The sequence below is a fragment of the Theropithecus gelada genome, chromosome 4 (genome assembly GCF_003255815.1).
Source record: "Theropithecus gelada isolate Dixy chromosome 4, Tgel_1.0, whole genome shotgun sequence".
Lineage (NCBI taxonomy): Eukaryota > Metazoa > Chordata > Mammalia > Primates > Cercopithecidae > Theropithecus > Theropithecus gelada.
Genome location: NC_037671.1, coordinates 22,533,020 through 22,547,815, shown reverse-complemented (window position 1 = coordinate 22,547,815; position 14,796 = coordinate 22,533,020).

Below are 14,796 nucleotides of genomic sequence, written 5' to 3'. Positions count from 1 at the left end.
GCTGAATGTCTTTTTCTCTTCTTTAAAAATGTAGAAATCAGACCATTTCCCAATTCCTTTTCAGAACCAAAGCTCTGCAAACACAATAAGCAACTTTCCACCTTTGGTTTTAAAGCCATCTGAATCCATGACGTTTGTGGCAAGACCAGCAATTTGCTCAGTGAAAGATCCCCGACTCTCCTTCAGATCCTCTAGCTTCAATGCTTGCAGCCAAAACCAGCACAGATATGCATAATTTCAGCCCTATCCTCCTGAGGACAGAGGTTTCTCACATTAGCAAGGCCAGGGATTCCCAGCCTTCAGTATGCACCAAATCTCCATGAGACTTTTCAAAACACAGATTGCTGGGTCCCACCTCCAGAGTGGCTGATTCCATAGGTCTGGGGTGGGGCCTGAGAATTTACATGTATAAGTCCTTAGGTGATTCTGATGCTATTGATCCAGGGACCACACTTCTGATCACAGAAACCTTAATAGTAAACCTCCAGTTCTTCTTCATTGATTGGTTGTGGCTGCGCCTTACAACTCCTGTACAGACATGTGAGGTGGCAAGGGCTGAGGATACAGGGAAAAAACAAAACTCAGTTTCTCCTATACCCTTACTTAATAATCAACACAGAAGACTTCTGCGACCAAATGTGTGGGGATTTTCACCCTCTATATCAAGTAAGCAATCAATTTCTGCAGTAGTCACCAGCTGGGTATCCTCCAGTTCAATTCCAATAGAGACAGCATTCAGACCCCACAGGTCGAGGCTTCAGTCTCACAAGACTAACCCCCACTTCTGCTGCCCATCAAAAGCCTCAGGTTGTTTTACCTGTTTTTCTGACTGACCAGGTATAAATTGGGATTCCCATAATGCCTCCCAGGGTTTGATTAATTTGCTAGAGTGGCTCATAGACCTCAGGTGAATACTTGCTTACATTTACCGCTTTATTATGGAGCATATTACAAAGGATACGGATGAAGAGATGCATAGGGTGAGGTATACAGAAGGGAAGAAGAGCTTCTGTGTCCTCCCCAGGCTCCCTGCTCCAGGACCCTCCATGTGTTCAGCTGTCTGGAAGCTCTCTGAATAGTCCTTTTGTGTTTTTGTGGAAGCTTCATTATGCAGGCATGATTGATTAAACCACTGGTGATCAAACCATTGGTGATCATCCCAGAAGTTGGGGAGTGGGGCTGAAAGTCCCAACCCTCTAATCCTGTCGTGGTCTTTCCAGTGAAAAGCCACCATCCTGGAGATATCTAGGGGCTTCTAGCCACTGGTCAACTCACTAGTACACAAAAAGCCCCTTGTCGCTTGGAATATTCCAAGGATTTTAGGCATTGTGGGCCAAGAAATGAAGATGAAATATCTGTTTCTCTATATCACGCAAGGGTTTAGGGTTGCTCTAGAGGAGCACAAAGTGTGGTGTATGCAGCCATACCTGGCCCAGGGCTGCTCTACGTGGAATGGCGAGAGCCTAGCCCAGTGTGTGTCATGAAAACCTCTGGCCCATATGTTTCTTGGACCCTGCATCGTGTACAAATTTTTGTGTTTGCCCATGCCTTTCACTCAATGAATTTTCAAGTAATTTTTAACAACACGGTTTTTAAAAACATAAAGAGTAAAAAGATAGACATGCAAACTACTTTCAATTATTCCACAAATAGTGAGTGAGAAAAATAGTACATGTTAATGTATTTTCTTGCATTTAAAAAAAATGATGCTGTGTGTATAATTTGGAGTCCTGGCCCTTTTTTTCCCACTTCGCATTATTGTAACATGATCATTATCCAACTTATTTGAAATCGTGGTAAGTAGTTTAACACACATACATATATAATTATTCTCTTAATTATAAATATGTCAGATATAATTATGAATATGGTTTAATTGTGTCCCCCATGATTGAATACTTTATTTATTTCTTATTTTTCACAATTTTAAATGGCCAAATGTCACACCTCTTTACCCTTAACTCTGATTACTTTCTTAGGATACATTCTTAGAAGCAAAGTTAGTGGCCCAACTTATGAGCATTTTGAAGGTTTCTAACTATTGCTGAATTGCTTTCCAGAAGGTCAGAGCAATCTATCCTTCACGAGCAATGCAAGGGCAGTCTCTCAACTCTTGCCACCAGTGAGTCCTCTCAGAAATCTTTGCCAATTTCATAGTGAAAATTTGCATGTCATTATTGCTTTAATTTAATTTCTTTAATTATCCTAATAAATATACCTTATTTCTTTATTAGACATGTATTTCTATTACTGTCTTTGTCAGTTTCTATCTGTGTGTTTAAAAAATATTTTTAAATATTTTTAATTATGCCTTCTGAGGAAAAAATGGAATTATCATTAAACAAAGAGAGGAAAAAGTACTCGTAATTGGAACAACAAAAAAATTAAGCACCATTCATATTCTGCCAGATGTTTTTATTTGCATGTGTATGTACATTTGTCTATGTTCACCTATGTATTTTGCTCACAAACATAAGGAACATTTATAGAAGTTGTCTGCAAAAAACGAGGTCACAGTATATGTAAACTTTATAACCCATCTAAATTAAAAATATATTAGGCCGGGCATGGTGGCTCACGCTTGTAATCCCAGCACTTTGGGAGGTTGAGGCAGGTGCATCATGAGGTCAGAAGATAGAGACCATCCTGGCCAACATGGTGAAACCCTGTCTCTACTAAAAATACAAAAATTAGCTGGGCATCGTGGTGCGTGCCTGTAGTCCCAGTTATTCGGGAGGCTGAAGCAGGAGAATCACTTGAACCCGGGAGGTTGCAGTGAGCCGATATCGCACCACTGCACTCCAGCCTGGCTACAGAGAGAGGCTCCATCTTAAAAAAAAAAAATATATATATATATATATATATATGTATATATATACACACACACACACACACACACACACACATATATAAAATAACATTTTAATTTCAAATTTATTTTTAATTTCAAAAAAAACCTTAAAACATCACTGAAATTTACTGAATAGAATTTGAGTATATGCATGCAATATTCAACTCATTCTCAACTTAAATAATTTGTTGTAAGAAGCATATTATTCATTATTAGGAAAAAAATTCTGGAAATGGAATTTCTGAGTCAAATTCTTCAGCACATACACACAGAAACACACATTTCCCCCAATAATAAATTAAATATAAATTTCTAAAAATTTAAAAGTTTCAGAAATAGACATGATACTATATATTATTAATATTAAAATTTAAAAATTAGACTACATTTAGTATACTGTTCTGCAATTTGCTTTTTATTTTTCAACTTGCCATTATATATTGAACAATGCTCCCATCAATATAGTCAGATGTGTCTAGTTTAATAATCCCTGCCTACTATTACATTATATGGATGAACTCAAGTTTCATTTAACACTTCCTTTACTGATCAATGTTGGAATTGTTATCAAATTCTCTCCATTATGTACCCTTGCACATTCGTGAGACTATTTTCTTTCAGAAAAACTAATATAAGTGGAAATGTTCAATAGATGTAAACATTTGAAATACTAAAATATATTTCTAAATTTTCATTTGTGAATTTTTTTTTTACATTATTCTCCAATGAATAGGGTATTAGAATGCCCATTTTCACCTATAATGATGAACATTTATAAGGTTTTGGAAGATGTTAAATGACTATTCAGAAAATTTGAACCAACTTAGTTTCCATCTACCAACAAAAAAGAAAGAAAGAAAAATCTAGAAGGAAAAAAGGAAGGAAGGAAGGAGGAAAAAGAAGGGAAAGAGAAAAGAAACACTTTGCTATTCTGTTATTCAAGAATTGCATTTTGCTTTTATTTATGATTTTATTACTGATCAAACTATTTCCTTTTATATGTAGCGTTTGCACAGAAAAGTAATATGGAAACTACACTGTACTTTTTCACGCTCAGTAACCAGTCCGTCAATGCCCTTGCCTCATTTTCCCACTGAAGTCCTAGTGTCACGGTAGCCGATTTATAGGAGCTTCCTGAAGCTCAAGGTCTCTAAATCACTAGCATTGATGCCCTTGGTAGGCTTCTAACATGTAAAAAATATATATATATATACATTTTATTACACAAACATTAGAGTAGGCATTTACTCATAAATTATTTCTAAAATAGCTGATTCAGATAAACTTTTAGCCAAACCTTTTGCTACATCTTTAATGTATGCAAAGTGCTCGCAGTAAATAGTAGCTTCAAAGGTTGTCTGAAGCTTCAGGGATGGAGGATATCGAGACATAGGCTGCAGTTACCAAACATGGGGTACTAGCCCTTTTAAAAACGAAGACATTGAGATGGCTGGGAGCAATGTAGGGTGTTATTCAAATTAGTTTATTTTGGTTGCTTTCTCTCTCAGATCCATTCTTTTTGGCCAATATATACTGACTGCCTTTCATTTGATAAGAACCATGCCAGTGGAAATGTGAAAGCATCAAAGTATTGGTTCCTGAGCTGTACTAGGGATAAATAACGTAATGATACTAATCAATAAAATGCTGCTTAGGGTTCAGATCAGCTGTGGTAAGGCACATGGAACCGCAGGCCCAGCCATCTGATACTCACTTATTTTGGTGTTTTGTTTTCTACATATTTCAAGAAACAGAAAAATGCATTATATTAATATGTTCATGTCCTCCACAATTCTGAAGGGCCACAGTGGTGTCATAAGATTAAGTATTGCTTTAAAAGAACACTGAAATAACATCCGACTAATAGACATGGTTGGCTTCAGCCTTCCAGTGTTTGTAAATAGCGTGTGATCTTTGTGATAGGAGATAAATTCATTTTAAAAATATTAACTTCAGAAGGAAATTGTCACATGTATTCCTTTGTTCTCATTATGTTAACATTTATGGAGAATTTGGCCCCATATTCATGTGGAAAATAAATAAAAAGAAATACAGATGAACTATTAAATGAGATTAAGCCTTCTGAATTGTGAGCCTTCTCATATTTTTTCCTTTGATTTTTATTTGACTTTTCAGTTTAATTTTTAGCGGACATTGTTGCTTATTTTAGAAAAAAAACCCAGCTATTGTTTCCCATTCTTTAAAATTTCAAAAGGCCAATAACAAATTATAGTTTATCAGATGAAATAACATGGGGATATTTGACAAAAATCAGTAGATCTGATGACCTTTGATGAAGCCTGCAACTCTGAGATAATATAGAAAAAAATATATCTCTGGGCATAAACTCAGTAGACTGGAATTCAGAGAAATAGTGCTCAGCATTTAACCAGATATATTTCTTTATTTTTTTTTTTTTAAAAAAGAAAGGAAGGATGTTGACAATATAGAAAGTATTTGCAAAAACAGGTACTTTTCAGGGTGAAATGATAAACTAAAGGTTTCAGAAATTAATCTTCCTACATTTTCCCTGGAATCAACAAACAGAAATGGTCTATTTTCTTTCATTAAAATTGATTTGATTTTAATTTTGACAGTCATTGGATGTTATCTATCATCTATACTTTTGACAGTGAAGCAAGATAATGAGGCCTCTGAATAGGAGTTTTCTATGATTGGGGTAGTTGTCATTACTAGAAGGTTTTGTGTGAATAATAGATGCCAAACCTGGCTTGACTCCTCATTTCCAGTCCTTTTTACTTCTTTTGTATCAAATTGTTAATAACTAGCTTCATCTTTTGTCACCAAAAAAGAATGGCTTTTTTGTTTGCCCACAGAACTGTATTACTCAGTGCTGAGCAATGAGTTATCACAAGATGATAATCCACTCCTCTGGAAACAGGTCTGTGAATCCACAGGCACTTCCACAAATAAGACTGCAGGCTTTTGAGCAGACACTTTTATACCCCTTTTGAAAGCTGTTTATTAAATCTGGAAAGAAACTGCTTGACTGAAAGAGAAAGCTACACCAAATAGGACTATTTCCCTGACTGTAGAAACATTTTCTTCTTCCTCAGGGGGAAAAGTCCATAAGAAATTTGAGTAACTTTAATGCGTTTTAGACAATCTATGCATCTATGTGTTGTTTCCCCACCCCCAAGTCGTCTTTGGTATTAATAAAAGGATTTAAGGAGCAAGGGTCTAGGATGTTTTTTAAAAACAGAACTGATTAATGACAGATACTTTGTATTCCAGTTCAATGTCCCCAAAAGGAAATTACTTACAAGAAAAATCACATTTACTGGAGAATCATTTTTCAAGTTTTCTTCGTCACTTGGGATGTCTGCAGTACATACTTGTATCAGTCAGGGAACCACTGTGAGCCACAGGACCAGGGGTTTATTACAGGAATGAGAGCTTTTCCAGTGTAGAAGGAGCTGGGGGAGTGGGGGTAGGCAGGAGTGGGGGCATCAGAAGAGTCAGCTGTCAGGAAGTCATAAGCTGAGCAAAGCCCATCCAAGGTGGTTGGGAAGGGGAGGTCATGGAAGGCCTTGGGGAGCTTGCCTCTGTGTGGCAGCTGCCTCTGTGAGTTTGCTGCCAAGCATTTGCTGGTGGGCCCAACGCTGCTGTTGGTCAACAGTGCCCATTGGGACAGAGGAGCTGGACACAGAATAGAGAAGAGTGAAGATGAGCTGGGAACACTAGCATCTGCGATCTTGTCACTACTTCTCACCATTTCATTCAGAGTGTACTAGCCGCTGCCTCACTTCTGCTCTGTATCTCATGCAAATTCCTCCTTGGAGTCAGTTTGAAACTGGAATTATACAGGGAAGGGGATTCAAGGCTTTGTGGTGTTATCTTATTCAAGTTCACCCACCACAAACTCCAGCAGAACTTAACTGAGACAACAGAGACATCCTAGAGAAAAGGGTTATTTCCACTCTGTATTATTAACTCCTCCCTGCAAAAAAATGCCTTGGAAAGATTTGTCTTAGGAAAAAATAATGGTAAGGTTTTAGATATTTTCAATAGTCTTTAAATAGTGTCTTCACAGAAACCCCATAGCTCACAATATTATATAGTATTTACCTTTTTGACAAACGACACTCAAAGTATTAAAGGAGCCAAGGGAAATCTTCCACTTCAACCTCTAAAGGTTCTCTAAAAATCAATTGACAAAAGGCATATTAATAGGAGCAAAGGCATAGAAATTTTCTTGGTCATAGTTTTACATGACATGAGAGCCTTCAGAATGAATACACAAAGGTGCAGGGGAAACTGTCCATTTTTATGCTTAGGTTCAATAAAGTACGAACTGCCATGTAGAACTGCCTTGTAGAACTGCTATGTAGATTCTCATAGAAGCATAAACCTTACTGTGAACTGTGCATGGGAGGGATCTATGTTGTGCACTCCTTACGAGAATCTAATGCCTGATGGTCCGTCACTGTCTCCCATCACCCCCAGATGAGACTTTCTAGTTGCAGGAAAACAAGCCCAGGGATCCCAAGGATTCTGCATTATGGTGAGTTGTATAATTATTTCATTATGCTTTTCTGCTTAAGAATTTCTTCCACCAGATACCCTGAATCATCGCCCTCAAGTTCAAAGTTCCACAAATCTCTAGGGCAGGGGCAAAATGCAGCCAGTCTCTTTGCGAAAACATAACAAGTCACCTTTGTCCAGTTCCCAACAAATTCCTCATCTCCATCTGGGACCACCTCAGCCTGGACCTTATTGTTAATATCACTATCAGCATTTTTGTCAAAGCCATTCAGCAAGTCTCTAGGAGGTTTCAAACTATCCCACATTTTCCTGTCCAAGGTGACTTGGGTGCTGTTAAAAGCATTCCATTTTAAAAGGGAAACAGAACATAAAAGTTCAAAAAATTTGCAGCCTGACAATACAGTAGAAAAGAAAAACCCATTTTTTGAGGAGAAGTTTAAGCTGGCTGCAGAAATTTGCATAAGTAACAAGAAGCCTAATGTTAATCCTCAGGACAATGGGGAAAATGTCTCCAGGGCATGTCATAGGTCTCATGGCAGCCTATCCCATCACAGACCTGGAAGTCTAGGAGGAAAAAATGGTTTCATGGGCTGAGCCCAGGGTCCTCATGCTGTGCACAGTCTAGGGACTTTGTGCCCTGCATACCAGCTGCTCTAGCCATTGCTAAAAGGGGCCAAGGTACAGCTTGGCCCATGGTTTCAGAGGATGCAAGGCCCAAATCTTGGCAACTTCCACGTGGTATTGAGCCTGCAGGTATGCAGAAGTCAAGAATTGAGGTTTGGGAACTTCCACCTAGATTTGGGAAGATGTATGGAAACACCGGATACCTGGGCAAAAGTTTGCTGCAGGTGCTGGGACCTCATGGAGAATCTCTGCTAGGGCAGTGCAGAAGGGAAATGTGGATTCACAGCCCCCACACAGAGTCCCTAATGGGACATCACTTAATGGAAGCTATGAGAAGAGGGCCACCGTCCTCCAGACCCTAGAATGGCAGATCCACCGATGCCTTGCACAGTGCACCTGGAAAAGCCACAGACACTCAATGCCAGCCCACAAAAGAAACTGAGAGGGAGGCTGTACCCTGCAAAGCCACAGAGGTGGAGCTGTCCAAGACCATGGGAACCCACCCTCTTGCATCAGTGTGACCTGGATGTGAGACCTGAAGTCAAAGGAGATCATTTTGGAGCATTAAAATTTGACTGCCCTGCTGGATTTGGGACTTGCATGGGCCCTCTAACCCCTTTGTTTTGGCCAATTTCTCCCATTTGGAGTGGCTGTATTTACCCAACACCTGGACCCCCACTGTGTTTAGGAAGTAACTAGCTTGCTTTTGATTTTACAGGCTCATAGACGCAAGGGACTTGCCTTGTCTCAGGTGATAGTTTGGACTGTGGACTTTTTTGGGTTAATCTGAAATGAGTTCAGAGTTTGGGGGACTGTTGGGAAGGCATGATTGGTTTTGAAATGTGAGGACATGAGATTTGGAGGGGCCAGAGACATAATGATATGATTTGGCTGTGTCCCCACCAAAATCTCAACTTGAATTATATCTCCCAGAATTCCCATGTGTTGTGGGAGGAACCACGGGGAGGTAAATCGAATGATGGGGGTCAGGGGTCTGTTTTTCCTGTGCTATTCTTGTGATAGTGAACAAGTCTCATGAGATCTGATGGGTTTATCAGGGGTTTCTGCTTTTGCATCTTCCTCATTTTTTTCTCTTGTCATGTAAGAAGTGCCTTTCACCTCCTGCCATGATTCTGAGGCCTCCTCAGGCATGTGGAACTGTACGTCCAATTAAACCTCTTTTTCTTCCCAGTTTTGGGTATGTCTTTATCAGCAGCATGAAAATAGACTAATACCCCCACCCACCCTGGTTCATAGAAGAATTGTCTTTCACAAAACCAAGCTCTGTGCCAAAAAGTTTGAGGACTGCTGCTTTAGGGTCAAATTTCGTGTGAATGGTTCTGAGAAGCCTGTATTATATATCCAGGAACATGTCTTCCTACTTAGGATTAGTTTCCTATCATGACCTATTATACAAAGAAACATGATTTCTCATGAGTGTACGTGTCTCGTTCATACTACCATTTTCATGAACCACCAGTTTTTGAATGATGCGTGAAGAAGATATTTAGGCAATCTGTGAACTCAAAACTTTTTCTAAGTTCTAACTTATTGAATAAGAAAAAAGGAAGATGTGCTGGCTGACTATATTTTTCATCTATATTAAACTACCTTTACAATGTCTGTATGTGTATTAGTCTGTTTTCATACCACTATAAAGAACTGCCTGAGACTGGGTAATTTATAAAGGAAGGAGGTTTAATTGACTCACAGTTCGGCATGGCTGGGGAGGCCTCAGGAAACTTATAATCATGGCAGAAGGCGAAGGAGAAGCAAGGCACCTTCTTCACAAGGTGGCAGGAAGGAGAAGTGCCCAGCAAATGGAGAAAAGCCCCTTATAAAACCATCAGATCTCGTGATAATTCACTATGATGAGAACAGCATGGGGGAAACCACCCCCATGATTCAATTATCTCCACCTGGTCTCTCCCTTGACTCATGGGGATTACGGGGATCATGAGAATTATAGTTCAAGATGAGATTTGGGTGGGGAGACAAAGCCTAACCATATCAATATGCAAGTAAGTCAAAATTTCCCATATTTTAGGAAAATTCGTTTTTGCAAAAGTATCACCTTATTTCCAAACCATTCCAAACAATAGGACTTGGCCATATTTGTCTTTCTTGCCAGACATTGAGCACAGGAATGCCAGCCATCATCACTTGGCTAGACTATGGATTCCCAAACTTACTCCATTCACAGCATCTTTAGTACTTTAGCTCTTTTTCAAAGTGCTTCTAGCTAAAGTAAAACAAAACAAAACCAAAAACACCCTAAACATAATAGTTTCATTTATTAATTGAGTTTAGGTCCAAGCTTGCTTATTAAGTTGAGTTAGGTCCAAGAAAAGTCATGGTAATAATAGCTCATGTGGCATTTGACAAATGTCATGTCCATGCTGCAGTGCCCATATGAATTACCACAGCACCAGGGTGCCCTCAGCACACAGTTTGGGAACTGTAGGGCTGGATTAAAAACAAAGCCTGAGTCAAACCATGTCTGTTGTGTCACTTCTCTGCCCAAACTCTTTTTGGATAATTTTTCAGTGTGGTTGATATTATTTTTAAAAAATGTGTATCAATGTAAATATTGAATATTATTTCTATACTCTAGCCTACTGAGTTTATCCCCAGGGATGGAAATATGGAAAAATATATATATATATCTCACCACCCCACCAATTGGAGGAATGTGATAGTACTAGGTACAGTGTGGTGACTGAAAAATAAAATTTTTCTGGATCAGTCATTCTAACAGCATTTTATACCCTAGGGACAAAATTATTTTATTAGTAAGTTTTCGATAAAGTTTGGGAGCTTGAGTCCCCAAACCAGTGTTTTCTGGTTCCCTTATCCTAATTCCTAATTGCAATGGAGGAAATGTATTTCTTATTTTACAAAAGTAGTGATATGGATCTGTATCATTAAACTCACTAGTGCCAAGCTGCAATGGCGTTCTGACTCACCATGGCCATGGAGTGTATTAGGAGGTGAGGTTCATCGCATACAGAGATAATAACGTTCTAGTCTCTCTTTACTTACTCAAAGGTGATGACAATGCCTCAGGCAGTGAGGGAAGAATTCCAGTGCAGCCCAGCTTCCTTGGGAAACTCTAGCATTCTACCGCAGCAGAGCCCTGACTTGGCCAACCACAGATTTGTGTAAAAGATAGGCCTGATGCATGACTCATAGACCCCCCCCTCCTAACCCACGAAGGGTTCCTAGAAATACATTAGGAAATATCTGTAAAGCGATAGGCTTCTTTAAGAAAAGAAAGTGGAAGCTCTGAGGCGCTGAGAATTTTCTCATGGTTTGGTGAAGATTGAGATGCTGAGGTGAGTGTTTGTCCTTTGCCTCTTGTTGCAGGAGCCACCGACTGCTTCTCTCCCCTGAACACATGCTGTCCTCATCCCTTGCAGTGCTGGTGCAGAAGGGTTCTCTTTCACCAGAGATGATAAGATTTTGGAAGCATGGATACGTTGACTGGGTGGGCACTTTTGTGAAGACGCCTTTTGTCAAATTCAAAAAGCACTCTCAGGCTATGCATAACTCATTCAAATCATGGCACAAGCTCCCCACCCAAGCGGAAGCTGAGAAAGCCTCAGTCTCCCTTTATTCTAGCAAGTTAATTCTGGTCAACTCAAATCAAATGATTATCCACCAAATCATAGTTATTATGACCCCTATGAGGACTTGAAGAGCTTCATATAAATTAGAATCTTGACTTCCCACACTATTTGTGAACCTCCCTTAATTTAATTTTACTATCTCCCTTTCCCCCAAAGTAAAAAAAAATAAAAGAAATTAATTCAAACTTTCCTACAGTTGCATTTTCTGTGTGAAATCTTTTGATATAAAACTTTATCAATTCCAGTGACTTTAATCACTTAATGAACCCTCTTATCTTTTTGCTGTTCCACCTTCTGAATTACTTACGGAGCAAGCCAACGGAAAGTGCCCATTGATGGAACTTTTGAATGGAAACAGATGCAGGCTCAATTTTGCACGCCAACACAAAAGGCAGCATCCACAGTTTTTGGGATTCAATTTGAAAATTTGGGTTAATTAATTTTAGACCAAATAACTCTGATAACGTTATTCATTAAAGGCTTTATTGTAGAGATACATATGCTGTTCCTTAGCAAATTTCCTTGAAATTTTCTCTATTAACTATTTTAATTTTTAGAGTAAACTTTTATAACTTTACATTAGCTGAAAGTGGAAGAGAAATATAACAGATTAGAGCCAAAGTACTTATCCAGAACCAACATTTGAGAATCTTTATAAGGCTACGTGGGACTCCCATGGGAGTTTTTTTTTCATAGTTTTGTATAAAATTACAAAGAAATATGGTTTGAAAGTGAAGGTGCCCCCAAAATCTGGAGAGCCATGCCTGAATTTATGATGTTGGAATTGCTTTTGTAACGTTTATTTATGGATTACATGTTATTTTTAAGTAAATGATTTAATGGTATTTGCTACTTAAAAAAATCTTGCAACAGATCCTTCTAAAATATGAAGAATTCTTGGGTTAAGTCATCAGATACTCCCATGTATATGTGCTGTGTGGTTGTATTTTTGTATAATAGATTTTCTCAAAGCAGGAGACTCTTAGACCTAAACGTTTCCTCATGCCAAATTGTTCTCCATCTTGGGAGAAGTGGGCCAGGCGCAGGGGTGCACTCTGTTCTTCTGAAATGGTCACCTCTGTTTGTGAGCGTGTGTGTATGAGTGTGTGTATGCATATATGTGTGTGAGTGAACTGAATGTGTGAGTGTGCATGTGTGTGTGTAAATGTGTGCATATGTGTGAATGTGTGTATGCATGTATGTGTGTGGGAATGTGTGGCTGTATGAGTCTGTGTGTGTGTGTGTGTGAACGTGTATATATGTGTGAGAATGTGAATGTGTATGTGTGAGTCTGTGTGTGTGCCCGTATGTGTGACTGTGTGTGTGAATGTGTGTGAACGTGTGTGTGTGTCTATGTGTGTGTACATATGTGTGACTGTGTGAATGCATATGTGTGTATGTGTGTGAACGTGTGTGTGTATGTGTATGTGTTAGTGTGTGAATGTGCATGTGTGAATGTGCCAATGTGTGTGTGAGGGTGTGTATGTGTGAGTGTGTGAATGTGTGTATGTGTGTGATTGTGTGTGTGAATGTGTGCGTGTGTGTGACTGTATGCACCTATGTGTGTATGAGTGTGTGTTTGTGTGTATGTGTGAGTCTGTGTGTGTCTGTGGGAGTGTGTGTGTGTGTGAATGGGCAGGAGTAGGCAGGAGAAATAAAAACATTTGTAAAAAGATTAGAGGTGGACCCTCTGTAATAGCACAGATATGATCTCACTGACCATCAAAGTCCCTTGGACTTCCTTCTTTTGAACTTCAGACTTCAGAGTGTACACTCTTAAATGGCATATTTGTTCACTCCTGTTTTAGAGTTCATATGTACGCTACATTCTTTTTCTTCGTTGTTCTCATTCTCTTTCTCTCTTCCGTCTCTCTCTCTCTCCCTTCTCTGTCTCCATATCCCTCTCACACTCCCCCTCATTGCCTTGGTTGTGTGTACACAGTACCTCTGCACTTGACCCTCTCCATGCATGCAGTAAAGGTTAAAACGGATGCTTTTCTATGTGCCTGTCTTTTCACCTGAGAAGCAGGAAAATTACAAATTTATAATTAATGTGGATGTTGTTTCCATGGATTCATCATATTTTGTATCTCGGTAAGGGAAAGGGAAGGGTGGTAGACAAATTTGAGAAAACTCAAGATTTTTATAAAATACAATTCATAAAGAGGAAAAAAAGGTATTAGTATGTTTACTGTGAAAATCTGAATGACAGACAGATCTCCACAGAGAATCCAGAAACAAAACTGAGACCGAAGACCACAGACCAGATGCTCAAAAAGACAGAGGTCTGGAGTAAGAGGCATCAAATGATAATTCAAGGTAAATATACAGATTTTTTAGGGAAAAACTTACATCCTTCAGTCAATTAAGCATGCAAAAGAAAAAGTATACAGAATGGTGGTTTATGCAATTTTATTTCCCAGATAACTAGCTTATGGAGAAAGAGGCTCTCAAAGCTAAAATTACTTAATTTCCCTAAAAGTTACTAGACTTTGTTTTTAAATACTTAAATCATATGATAATGAGACTCATTTTTTTTCTATGAACAAATGTCTTCAAAATTATTCGAAAGTGATTTCTGAAGTGTCTCGTAGTGGTTTTATTTCTATTAAAAACAGGGCACATTTGGAAAGTCAAAAGTGCAGTAATGATATTAACGCACATCCACACACATTCTAACTACCAAATTATCTTATTCATTGTTACTAAAAATAAAAATTGGAACGTATGTTTGCCACGTATATTGGTTTGAAACAGAAAACTTGAGACAACAGATCTTAGTGCTTGCTAATGGGTTTTTAAAAACCTACAATTCATGAGTACCCAGAAAGGGTAAATTTGACCTCTATGGAGGATTTCCAGTTTGATAACATTGCGATACATGACACTGTATGTGCTATATTGTTTCAGTATAATGATTGCACAGGTGAATGGTGGTTTATAGCAATGCAATGGTCTAAAGGGCCTACTCATCTTCAATTTCATATTTTGTTTCTCTTCCCATCAGCACCTTCTACCTCAATCTTTTCTATGGTCAGATACATACAATGACTCCTAGGACTGGACTGACTAAGAAATGCCAGAAGATTTAAGGGAGCCTGGGACTTAGGACCAGGCAAGTGAGAGGTTAGGAGAAATGATGAGTGAAGAACAAAGCTTATAAGCAACAGTGACAATAAGTGACAG